This window comes from Anabrus simplex, chromosome 4 (genome assembly GCF_040414725.1).
Source record: "Anabrus simplex isolate iqAnaSimp1 chromosome 4, ASM4041472v1, whole genome shotgun sequence".
In the NCBI taxonomy this organism is placed as follows: Eukaryota; Metazoa; Arthropoda; class Insecta; order Orthoptera; family Tettigoniidae; genus Anabrus; species Anabrus simplex.
Genome location: NC_090268.1, coordinates 322,283,654 through 322,297,232, shown reverse-complemented (window position 1 = coordinate 322,297,232; position 13,579 = coordinate 322,283,654). Strand labels below are relative to the sequence as shown.

At 43.1% G+C, this 13,579-nt stretch overlaps 1 protein-coding gene across 1 annotated transcript in view; it reads left to right on the top strand.

Moving 5' to 3' along the window:
* Window positions 1-236: 236 nt before the first annotated feature.
* Window positions 237-13,579, top strand: part of ninaC (STKc_myosinIII_N_like and MYSc_Myo21 domain-containing protein ninaC) — a 373,628-nt gene continuing 360,285 nt past the window's right edge. Inside the window, exon 1 of the mRNA XM_068227259.1 lies at window positions 237-272. The gene's annotated coding sequence lies outside the window, so the exon portion shown is untranslated. The remainder of the gene's footprint in view (window positions 273-13,579) is intronic.

Below are 13,579 nucleotides of genomic sequence, written 5' to 3'. Positions count from 1 at the left end.
GGATAAGTGGGACTGCACTGTAGTAGGAAACTATTTTATATTCCAATATTATTTCCAACGGCTCACAATAATATTCACGGTTCTCGTGATGCGCTGAGGGTGCATAAGTATCTGTCATGTCGGAAGTAAGTTACGGAGCTTAGAAGAAGCCTTTGACGTGCAGCATTGCCAGTGGCCACTGTGGGGCTTCCCCGTCTTGTCCTAGACAGCCAACGTCACCACCATTAGTTGTAGCTGTGCATTCATCGCTGGCAGATCATTTAAGAGAGCAGGTAAGTGGTTTCACTTTGTTCATTAACACTTTATTATTTTCTATTATCAAACGCTTCCCAAGAAGTTTGTAAGTAATTTCAAATTAATTCATTCATTTCCACTCATTATTTGCATAAATAATATTCTTAGCATGTCGCTTTGAATATAGATCCAAGTGGAACTTCCTGTGCTGGCAGTGATGTTGCTAAAGAATAAATTCAAGTGTGTCTCTCTTTTTTTTTTTTTTTTTTTTGCTATGGGCTTTACGTCGCACCGACACAGATAGGTCTTATGGCGACGATGGGATAGGAAAGGCCTAGGAGTTGGAAGGAAGCGGCCGTGGCCTTAATTAAGGTACAGCCCCAGCATTTGCCTGGTGTGAAAATGGGAAACCACGGAAAACCATTTTCAGGGCTGCCGATAGTGGGATTCGAACCTACTATCTCCCGGATGCAAGCTCACAGCCGCGCGCCTCTACGCGCACGGCCAACTCGCCCGGTGTGTCTCTTTTGTCGACGTTGTGAACCAAGATACAGTTCAACATATAACTGGTAACTTTCAATGTGTATACAGAATGTTTCATAAGTACACGGAAAAGCTGCAGGGTTGCAATCAACATGTGCAGACGAGACCAAAAGGTTACACTGCATAAAAATTGGCCCAGAGGTATCAGACACTCAAGTATGGTAAGCTGGGATATTTCCTAAAAATTAGTTCGAATTTCCTGAAATTATTCGCTGTATTGAATGCCCGGCTCCCTCGCTGAATGGTCAGCGTATTGACCTTTGATTCAGAGGAACCCGGGTTCGAAGCCCGGCCTGGCCGGACATTAATTGGTTATGATTAATCCCCACGTCTCAGCCACTGGGTGTCTGTGCTTGTCTTAACACAGACCTCTTCATATTCAAACAACTAGCCACACTGCACTACCTATCGTCAGAGAAACACGCAATAGTGAATACATTCCTCCACATAGGGTTGGCGACAGGAAGGATATCCGGCTGTAAAACTGGGCCAGATCCAGAAGTGCGACACAGTTCGCGCAAGCGGACCTTCCAGTGTAGGAAAAACGGAAAAAGAAAGTGATTTCCTCTGTTGAATAAGTTATGATTTGACAAGCCTGCGCAATTCTTCCACGAAGTGTTACGTAACCTCCACTGAAGTCACGTACACCATACACTGGGGGAAATTTTTCCAACGGGTTTAGATCGGGTGAGCGTGGAGGCCAAGAAATTGGTCCATTTCTATCTATCCAGTGTTCGGGATGACGTGCATTAAGGTTCTCATGAGTACGAAGACTAAAATGTGCAGGGGCATCGTCTGTATAAAGTACATCTAATGATCGAATGTTAGTAGCATGTCCTCCAAGTGCGTTTCAAATCTCAGAAATTACAAATTTTTAGACCCATGTTAGTTTAACCTTTCCATATGCACTACATATAAAGAATCCAAGCCTATCATTGTGTCGTGCATTTCTTAAACACGCTGTATTTAGTGAAAGAAATGGTCGTGTAGGCCTACTTTGTACAGGACACGACAATACAGAAAGTAAGATAGTTATACGGAGTGTCCCAGGAGAAATGGTGAATATTCAGGGATATGACAGGAACGACCATTTGAAGCAGAAAACTTAATATGGACATATGCCCTATTCCGAATAGTTTTGAGATATAACACATTTAATGTACATTTGTTTCTGAGCCAGTGGCACGCACTCATGTGTCTTCCCCACCCAACCTCTTTGAAGTTTTGAAATGGGTACAAGTTTTCCAGATGTAATGTTCGCTATACACGTATTCGTGGAACATTGATACATGCAGCAAGTCGCCGTGTGCTGGTAGTAAGTACCATTTCAACAATGTGCTGCAGTTCCTGGACAGGTTGTTAAACTGCATGTTCGGGAGAAAAATGTGATATTCCCACTTTAAAAACGTGTTTAGTATTTCGTCCATATGCAGTGAAGTAGTTGAATACTATCAAATTCTATGAGCATTCCAGGCCAGAAAGATGTAATTCCTTAAAAGTAGTAACATACCCGATCACGGGTTCATTCAATGGGCCTTCTATTATACGTTTCCTTGAGTTCGTTTACAAAAGTTTTAGAGTAGAAATAGCCACTTTTGAACAGACAACCCCTCAGCTCTGGTAAACACATTCAAAGTGTCGGAAAGCACCGACGGTATTATTCGACAGCGGGAGGAGAACTATGTCTACATATTCTTCATTAGTGTAGATGTGTGGTGTTTATCCAGTGCGTGTACAAACACAGTTAACCGATGCTTCTCTCTGAGACACTCTCAATCCCTCGCACTACTTCACTCACAACTGCGTGCTCCACGGGCTAGTTCAATAGCAGAAAGACATCCCGAGCAAAGCGGCTGAAAGCAACGGGGTAGATTGGACTAGAATAAAACGTCAAAGGGGTTGAGTGGATAAGACACAAACGTGCGCGCTACTAGCGCAGAAATAAATGTACATTGAATGAGTCCTATCTCGAAAACCATTCGGAATAAGGCATATGTCCGTATGAAGATTTTTGCTTCAAATGATCGTTCTCATCATATCCCTGAATATTGACCATTCCTCTTGGGACACCCTGTCCATCCTTAGGGTCATATTTATACCAAAGACTGAAGTGAGTGGTACCTCAACCTTCACTGACCTACTAAGCTCAACACATATTCCTTGCGGGAGTCAAAGTGCTGCGATAGAATCATTATTGGTTTCCAATAATGTACTCGATTTGCCACCATTAAGCACTTTCTGAATTGGGTTTGCTGTTGCTATTATAATTCTGCAACGATTTACACGTGTGAATCGAGCAGGAGATACGGAAGACATTATGAATAAGGATTTTTCAGTTCCTTATCTGAGGATACCGATTATAAAACTGATCTTTACTTAATGCTAAATGGCCATGTAAGAACGGCTTAATACGTACTATTCCATGGCGAACTCACGTCTACCACTGGATGTCCTCATGAGCCTTATGATGATTTATGATGAGAAGACGTACCCATCTCGCCTGTATCCGAGCAACAAATTAAAAATTAAATAAAGACATAAGTTGCTATAACTCCCTTCCATACATAATTCACTGGCTGAGTGGACCCGAACGCCAAAAAAAGAAAAAAACGTACTTGACTTCGATATCCTTTCTTAGACACTTCCAATCTGTATCATTATAGTGTGCAAACTTTCAAACAATTCAATAAGAATAAGAAAAACCGAGATCGATAGCTGTAGTCGCTTATGTGCGGCCAGTATTCGGGAAATAGTGGGTTCGAACCCCACTGTCGGCAGTCCTGAAGATGGTTTTCCGTGGTTTCCCATTCTCACACCAGGCAAATGTTGGGGCTGTACCTTAATTAAGACAACGGACGCTTCCTTCCCACTTCTAGCCCTTCACTGTCCCATCGTCACCATAAGACCTATCTGTGTCCGTGCGACGTAAAGTCAATTGTAAAAAGAATAAGAATAAGAATAAGAATAACTGCATAGTGAATTTGACTACAGCATTCATTTTTTAATCCTAGCTCAGTCGGCTGGTATTTAACCACGGCAAACTATCTTCAGGACTGCCGACAGTGGGGCTCGAACCAAATATCTTCCGAATGCAAGTTGACAGCTACTTGATTCAAACCGTGTAGCCACCCACTCAGTCGCATGGAACAGGAGTGGGCATATCTGCCATATCTAAGATGTGGCCTTTCAATGCACTGGAAATTCCTAAACCTTAATTCAGGCCATGGTCATTACCTTTTAAGCTCCGGCGCTCTACATTCTGAATGACACCGAGAGCCTACCTGTATTAGTGCAACTGCAAAAAGAAGAAGAAAAATATTTTCAAGTTAATGAGATCTACAAAACTGAACGATTTTATTGCATGTCTTAAACAGAATGCATCCAGACACGCCTTCATCGCCTTGTCTAGACAGTCTGCTTGACTCGGTTCAAGTCCACCTAACAAAAGGAGAACTCTTGGTAATTCCGACAACTTTATAGAAGATTCATTACATAATAAGTAACCTGGGTCATGTCACGAGAGGTTCCGTCAAAGGGGTGGATATATTACACAGTAGCTTAGCAGCTGGTTTTCCACCCAAGCCGTAAAATGATGAAAAATTTCATAACACTGACACTTCGGTTACTTAAGATGTGCTCAATCTCACCTCCTGTTACTCATCGATTAGACGGCATTACTGCTGCAATTCTACAAAACTAACCCGTCAACGAGGAGTACAACTAGTTACAAAGAAATAATAGAATTCACAAATATTATTGAACTCTGCTGAACTCTTGTCTACTTTTCTTATTATTATTAATCTGTTTACCCTCCAGGGTCGGTTTTTCCTCGGACTCAGCGAGGGATCCCACCTCTACCGCCTCAAGGGCAGTGTCCTGGAGCTTCAGACTCTTATTTTTTTTTACCAGGGGCTTTACGTCGCACCGACACAGATAGGTCTTATGGCGACGATAGGATAGGAAAGGCCTAGGAGTTGGAAGGAAGCGGCCGTGGCCTTAATTAAGGTACAGCCCCAGCATTTGCCTGTTGTGAAAATGGGAAACCACGGAAAACCATCTTCAGGGCTGCCGATAGTGGGATTCGAACCTACTATCTCCCGGATGCAAGCTCACAGCCGCGCGCCTCTACACGCACGGCCAACTCGCCCGGTGCTTCAGGCTCTGGGTCGGGGGATACAACAGCGGAGGATGGCTAGTACCTCGCCCAGGTGGCCTCACCTGCTATGCTGAACAGCGGCCTTGCGGGGGGATGGGGAGATTGGAAGGGATAGACCAGGAAGAGGGAAGGAAATAGCCGTGGCCTTAAGTTAGGTACCATCCCGGCATTTGCCTGGAGGAGAAGTGGGAAACCACGGAAAACCACTTCCAGGATGTGTGAGGTGGGAATCGAGCCCACACAGCTAATTAAATTAACCACTACACCACAGAGGCGTACCTTGTCTACTCTAATACGTAAAATATGCTATTATTATTATTATTATTATTATTATTATTATTATTATTATTATTATTATATTACGTCTGCATTGCATTTTTTCAATCTGCTATACGTCGTACCGTCACAGATAGGTCTTATTGCAGCGATGGAATAGGAAGAGTCTAGGATTGGGAAGGAACTATTTTATTGCATGTCTTAAACAGAATGCATCCAGACAGTGGCCTTAATTAAGGTACAACCCCACAATTTGGCTGGTGTCAAAATGGGAAAACACGGAAAACCACCTTCAGGTTTGCCGACAGTAGGGTTTCAACCCGCTGTCTCCCGAATGTACGCTCACAGCTGCGTGCAGCTAACCGCAAGGCCAACTCGATCGGTAATATGCAATTATATAATACTGCCAAGGTACCCGAGCTTCGCTACGGTATTACGTATACTGAAATTTAGAATTGAATGCTTAACATCTATATATATAAAATAAGAGCTTTGTCTGTACATTGCTCAGAATTTGAAAAGAATGGAATTTCTGTGTCGGTCATGTTCACAGTAACAAGAAAAATGCACTTTTTACGTTTCCGTAATGTCTGTCTGTCTGTCTGTCTGTCTGTCTGTCTGTCTGTCTGTCTGTCTGTCTGTCTGTCTGTCTGTCTGTCTGTCTGTCTGTCTGTCTGTCTGTCTGTCTGTCTGTCTGTCTGTCTGTCTGTCTGTCTGTCTGTCTGTCTGTCTGTCTGTACACGCATCACTAGAAAACGGCTAATGAGAATTTAATGAAAACCAGTATGCAAAGTCGGAGAATAAGTCCCTACAATCTAGGCCATAAATAATTTTATTCACGCTGATTGAAATGGTAGTTTAGGGGAAGGCCTAAAATTTAATTTTCAAACATTTACGTTATTAGTGGTCTTTTTTTTTTTTTTTGCTTTACGTCGCACCGACACAGATATGTCTTATGGCGACGATGGGGTAGGGAAGGCCTAGGAATTGGAAGGAAGCGGCCGTGACCTTAATTAAGGTACAGCCCCGGCATTTGCCTGGTGTGAAAATGGGAAACCACGGAAAACCATCTTCAGGGCTGCCGACAGTAGGGCTCGAACCCACTATCTCCCGATTACTGGATACTGGCCGCACTTAAGCGACTGCAGCTAACGAACTCTGTATTAGTGGTCCTATCTTGATGAAAACTGGTATACAAAATCGGGGAATAAGTCGCTACAATCTAGGCTATAATTTTATTCACGCTGAGTGAAATGGTAGTTTAGGGGAAAGCCCAAAACTGAATTCTTAAATATTTGCATTATTAGTGGTCCTATCTCATTTAAAATTGGTATGCGAAGTCGGAAATTAACGCTGAGTGAAATGGTAGTTTAGTGGGAGACCTAAAATTTAATTCTAAAATATTTACACTGACTGACAGTGGCAATGCAACACCAAGGAGGAGTGGTTCGAAAGGGATGAAAGTTGGGGAAAAAACAGAGACGGCACGGATGAATAATTGATGTTTATTTCAAACCGATATGCAGGTTACACAATGCGCACGGCATCGACTCAGTAGGATGTAGGACCACCGCGAGCGGCGATGCACGCAGAAACACGTCGAGGTACAGAGTCAATAAGAGTGCGGATGGTGTCCTGAGGGATGTTTCTCCATTCTCTGTCAACCATTTGCCACAGTTGGTCGTCCGTACGAGGCTGGGGCAGAGTTTGCAAACGGCGTCCAATGAGATCCCACACGTGTTCGATTGGTGAGAGATCCGGAGAGTACGCTGGCCACGGAAGCATCTGTACACCTCGTAGAGCCTGTTGGGAGATGCGAGCAGTGTGTGGGCGGGCATTATCCTGCTGAAACAGAGCATTGGGCAGCCCCTGAAGCTACGGGAGTGCCACCGGCCGCAGCACATGCTGTACGTAGCGGTGGGCATTTAACGTGCCTTGAATACGCACTAGAGGTGACGTGGAATCATACGCAATAGCGCCCCAAACCATGATGCCGCGTTGTCTAGCGGTAGGGCGCTCCACAGTTGCTGCCGGATTTGACCTTTCTCCACGCCGACGCCACACTCGTCTGCGGTGACTATCACTGACAGAACAGAAGCGTGACTCATCGGAGAACACAACGTTCCGCCATTCCCTCATCCAAGTCGCTCTAGCCCGGCACCATGCCAGGCGTGCACGTCTATGCTGTGGAGTCAATGGTAGTCTTCTGAGCGGACGCCGGGAGTGCAGGCCTCCTTCAACCAATCGACGGGAAATTGTTCTGGTCGGTATTGGAACAGCCAGGGTGTCTTGCACATGCTGAAGAATGGCGGTTGACGTGGCGTGCGGGGCTGCCACCGCTTGGCGGCGGATGCGCCGATCCTCGCGTGCTGACGTCACTCGGGCTGCGCCTGGACCCCTCGCACGTGCCACATGTCCCTGCGCCAACCATCTTCGCCACAGGCGCTGCACCGTGGACACATCCCTGCGATTTGACGAAGCGACCAACCTGCCCTTCTCAGCCCGATCACCATACCCCTCGTAAAGTCGTCTGTCTGCTGGAAATGCCTCCGTTGACGGCGGCCTGGCATTCTTAGCTATACACGTGTCCTGTGGCACACGACAACACGTTCTACAATGACTGTCGGCTGAGAAATCACGGTACGAAGTGGGCCATTCGCCAACGCCGTGTCCCATTTATCGTTCGCTACGTGCGCAGCACAGCGGCGCATTTCACATCATGAGCATACCTCAGTGACGTCAGTCTACCCTGCAATTGGCATAAAGGTCTGACCACTCCTTCTTGGTGTTGCATTTGCTCTGTCAGTCAGTGTATATTATTAGCGGTCGTATCCATAAATACTACATAACCAAAGTTATATAAAATTAAATTTCCGACCATTTACGTCTTATACAATTTTACCGCACTGGCTATGATAACATAGATATTCATGAATATGTATTTTTGTTGCTAATTCCATATCAACGCCGAGCCACGAGAAAATAGGTAAACAGAATTTAATGAAAATCGGTATATAGAGTCGGGGAATAAGAAACTAGAGTCGAAACTATAAATAATTGTATTCGCCCTGGATGAAATTGTAGTTTAGGGGAAGGCGCCTAAAATGTAATTTTTAAATACCTATGTTATTGGTCCTATCGAAAAGTACTGCATAAAAAGTTATAGAGAACACATTCCGGTCATTTATGTTTTATTCAGTTTTAGCGCACGGACTATGATAAGAGTGGTATTTCAGAGTCGGAAGAAAACTAAATGTGAAGGCCTACAATATCGAAGGCGCATAACATTGATTAGCAATAACATTACATTGACCATTGTTTGTTGTGATGTTCTTTGTCTCTTATGCTGCCTCTCAACTCCGATAGATGGGATTACTGCTGCGTACCGAGTATAACAGCGTGACTGAATATTGGCAGGAAATAGCCAGTAAGCTAGAAAACTTTATTCTTTAGCATGCCATTCCTCTGGTTCATACATTTTCTGATACAGCTGCTACGTAACACACAGTGGGACATCATACTCTGACGCGCAGTGAGCGTACTTAAGGCAGAGGCTCACTTAGTAGAGTAGTAGGAGTGGTAGTAGTAGTAGTATGGTATGGTCTAGAATAACAATTAAGGCTATTCCAAATTATAGCAGCACAATTCACTAACTCAAAATTCAACCTCGAAAAGAGCCTTTTCTTAAGAAAAGCTTCTTCCTCTTCATTTTTATTTAATTCTACATTCATTTTATTCCAAATTAGCAGTGAAGAGGCGGTTTCTCCCCTGGCTTGGAGGAAAAATTTGCCTCCAAGTCAGATAGATTTTTCCGCCGCCAGTGTACTGAATTGATACTTTCCGACTCATCGGTACTCCTAGGAAAGAGATTAGTAAAAGGGCATAGTTTATACCCTGGGAGTCGCCACTATTCGACCCTCTGCCCACCGAAAAGGGACGAAGAGTGTTCACGGCCCACGGCAGTCTGCGCCTTGGTCATTCCAGCTCTGGAACTTTGGACTGTTGGATCGGCAGCGCAGTCCTGTTCGTTAAAAGTGAGAAAATGTGTGGTTTTCCATTTGATCGAGTATTTCATATGAAAGCATTGCTTTTTATCGCGCCATTCCTACTGACATCATTGTAATGTATGTTCATTCCAGTTGGGAAAACCACTAAGACAGTCTTTCTGAGGATGTAAAAAGGCAGGTGAAATAATGAAAGCTCCCCAACCTGATTGTGACTGATAGTATGCAAGCGGGTCTACCATTACAGTGAAAATTCCCTAACTCAGTCTTCATATGAGAAAAGATGTTTGGTGACTTCCCCGTCGCGTTTCTAGGGTAACGTTAAGAGCTATGCAATTTCATACAATTTTGCTCACAACGTGTACACTACCTAACCTAGAATTCTGTATACAATGTAGAATTCCGTAGCGAAGCACGGGTACATCAGCTAGTTTCATATATAATCCGCCAAAAAACGTGATCTGACGGCAAAGTTCCTCCTAATTTTCAATCTTTCTTTCCAGCAATCGATATCGTACTTCCCGGGCTAGCTCCAAGTATTCTGCCCGCTATTTTCAATGGACTGTAGTTGGTTTCCTGTAATCTCACCCGCCAGGTTCTGATGATCTTTTCAAGAACACAGTTGAAGAGTATCGGGGATAGCCCATCACCTTGTCGGACTCCTGTTTTGATGTCAAAGGAATGCGAGAGACATCCGTGGAACTTCACCTTGGATTTTGTATCGGTCAGGGTGGCTCTAATTAATGCCAGCAGTTTCAAATCAACTCCAAATTCATTTAAGATGTTTAGCAGGACTTCCCGGTCAATGGAGTCGTACGCTTTCTTAAAGTCCACAAAGACAGACACATACTGCTTGGACCTTAGTGTACAATATCTGATGATCTTTTTCAGATTTTGGATCTGTTCAGCTGTTGAGCGACCTTTTCTGAACCCTCCTTGGTATTCACCTATTTGATGTTCGACTTGTGCTTCCAAACGCTCCAGGATGGCAAGTGATAGAATTTTGTAAGTCACGGGTAGCAAAGATATTCCTCTGTAGTTGCTGATGTTCTTCATGCTGCCTTTTTTGTGTAATGGATGGATCAAAGCTATTTTCCAATCTTCGGGTAGGGTCTCCTTGTTCCAAATTTCTTCTATTTGCTTTTGCAAGATATCAAGTGATTCCTCTGGGGCATATTTCCATAGTTCTGCTACTACTGAGTCTTCCCCCGGCGCTTTGTTATTTTTGAGACGGGCAATATGGCGCTTGATCTCATCTCTGTCGGGTGGTCTGGAATCTGGGTACCTGAGTAAGGGTTCCTTGGTCTCAATGGCGCTTTGCGGTTTAAAGCAATTAAGTAAATTCTTGAAGTAATCTGCCAGAATGCTGCAATTTTCTTCATTTGACGTCGCCAGTGTGCCGTCCTTTCGCTCAAAGCATAGAGATAGTGGTTTATAGCCAGTGAGTTTGCGTTTGAAGGCTCTGTAGTACTCTCTGCTTTCATTCTTCCTAAAGTTTTGTTCTATCTTTTCAATGAGAGATTTTTCGTATTTACGTTTCTCAGTTATGAACACCCTAGCTGCTTGGGCACGTTGGGTTTTGTACTTTTCCCAATCATTTTCTGATTTCGTAGAGTAGTACTGTTTCCACGCATTGAGTCTTTCTTGGAGGACTGATTCGCAGGAACTATTCCACCAGGCATGCTTTTTGCTTCTCTTGATTTCTGCAACGTCTTTGGCGGCCTCAACAAGGAGACTTTTGGCGTTGTTAAAGTCACAGTCATTTGGTCTAGCCTTCTCCTGGAACTCCTCGACCCTTTGCCAAAGTTTATCATTGTCGAAGCGTGTGATCTGTTTGGTTGTCTTCCTTGTGTTTGCGGGAATTGGTTTGAATTTGATAAGAGACACATAATGATCTGAGGCCACATTGATGCCTTTCTTTACCTTGACATTCATAATCTCAGGGCTATTTCTCCTGGAGATTGCAACGTGATCAATTTGGAACTCTCCAAGAGCTTGGACGGGAGAACGCCATTACTACTATTATTATTATTATTATTATTATTATTATTATTATTATTATTATTATTATTATTATTATTATTATTGTTACGGAGTTTTCCGTGGTAGTTAGAGGTGAAAGAAGGTGCTGGGGGGTGAACAGGTCTCAAAATACGAAATTAAAGTTAGTTTAAAATTTAACAAGGTTATATTTTCTTTGCAAACTCAAGAAATAACAAGAATGGCAGATACAGAGTAGCAAGGCAACAAAAGTACAATTATAGTATTTACAGGATTTGGGCTTCGCGCCCCGGACTCACAATTCTTGAGCAATAGCCCAACTTTACCCAAAAACAAGATTCAACAGAGGGGTAGAAAACCCCAATCATGCCCAGGAGCACTTGCTCCAAATTACACAGTAAAGCCTCCTCGAGGCACGCAAAAACAAATTTTTATTTGGAAAGAGCAACCCGCTCTCAAAGTTCTAGCCTATCAAAGGCTACACCAAATTCCACGTTCAAGCTGTCCTCCAAGGACATAGATACAGGGGTACAAATACCCAACCTACTGAGGCCTATTAAGTGAAGGAACAGAAATATCACCTGGCCTCGACAACACCAACTTGAGAGGAGGCACAACAGCACTCCTAATATATTTTACTAAAACCTACTTGGCACTAGGCCGCTTATGCAAGGGCTAATCCCATACTAAAGAGGTGACTTATATAAGAAAATGATTTACATTACATTAGAAGGGAAGAAACGGTCATGAAAATAAGTTCACCTCAAAGCAATATGAGTGGGAGCTCGAGAGGGTTAAGCACTCTCTATCCCAATTTCTAGTTTAAAAAGATAGAACAGATACCCAGAGTTTTTACATTTTAGGGGAAAGTTACATGGTAAAACGCTTCGGACCTGCCCCGAGAGTTAAACTGCTGAGCTGACAAGAAAAGAAGTTATTAAACGGCCATTACCTGGTGGCTGAACTGCTGCCCGAAGAAATAGGCGCTTCCCGCCCCCTGCTACGTACTTTACGCACTGATAGATTTACTGAAGTGGCCCGGAGACCCGAAAATCAGCAGTTTATATACCCTCGTGGAAAGTTCGAGGCGTTTCAGGAATGAGAACACCCTCCCACAAAAATTTTATTGGTTAACGACGAAAACCCCTACACTAGATGAGGAAGAAACACCTTATTGGTGGAAAATTAATTACAGAAAATTATGATTGGCCAGTTTCAAAACTGGCAGAAAGAAAGGGTTAATATTGCCAACTTAAACAATAACTGAAAGAAATTTAACAAAGAACAAACTTATGAATTCAAAATTTCTCCAAAAACATAGTTCTTTCACTTCGCACTAGGGTGCACAATTGTAGTTCTTCAGTAGTGCCATCTGGAAGAGAATGTCCACACTTCTTACTACAGGCAAAACAAAAATACGTCGAAAACGACCCAGTTCAGAAACTTCAAAATTTCCAAGTAGTGACATCTTCTGAGAAACTTGAAAATTAACACATTAGATAAAGTTCACACTTCCTCCAGTAGAGGAGTTTCAACTGGCGCAAAGTTTGAATTAGCGGCGTGGGGGTGTACCACCCGGTACAATTATTATTATTATTATTATTGTTCTGGGCCCCGCAGCAAGATGCAAGACCGCTACTTGGCGATAAATTACATCTGCTGCCATTGTCATTGCTGACAATGTGACCAGTACCATTGTCGCGCGTAGGCAAGTGCGCGGAATTTCTGGCGATACGAATTATATACTTCCGTGCATTACTGACCTTATTGTAGAAGTGAACAAATGTCATTCCTATCGTTTATTTCAAATGTGTTTAAATTTTGAGTTATATGCCAGGAGAATCTACTGTAATCTAACTTTAAGTTCTCCAAAGGAAAGGATGGTTTTTGAAAACGAACCCAGGAAAGATTAAAAATGATCAGTTAATGATCAGAAACAAGTACATTATGAACAGTAAGATCAATTGGTCTCAACTCCTTTTTCACCCCACCGCCGTTAAGTTTATTTCCCCCCTCCCCCACCAAAAAAGAAGGCATGTTTCTTTAGGTTTAAGGGAGATTCGAAATATAAGTATCCCCATAAAACCAATTCACTTTTTTCACTTACTTTCACCGCCCCCTCCCTAAGTGAATTTTCCGGGGGAAAATACTTGTTTCTTTATTAGTAAAGGATCTTCTAAATACCAATTATCACGACTGTAACATCTTCTGTTTTTAAGCGTGTCCTCATAAAAGGAATTCAGCCCCATTTCCCGCACGCCCCCAAGATAATTTTCCCCCCAAAATGCGGTTTTCTTTGCTTTAAAAGGAGATCCAAGTACCAATTTTCACGTCTGTAACAACTTTAGTTTTTATTAGATGTAAG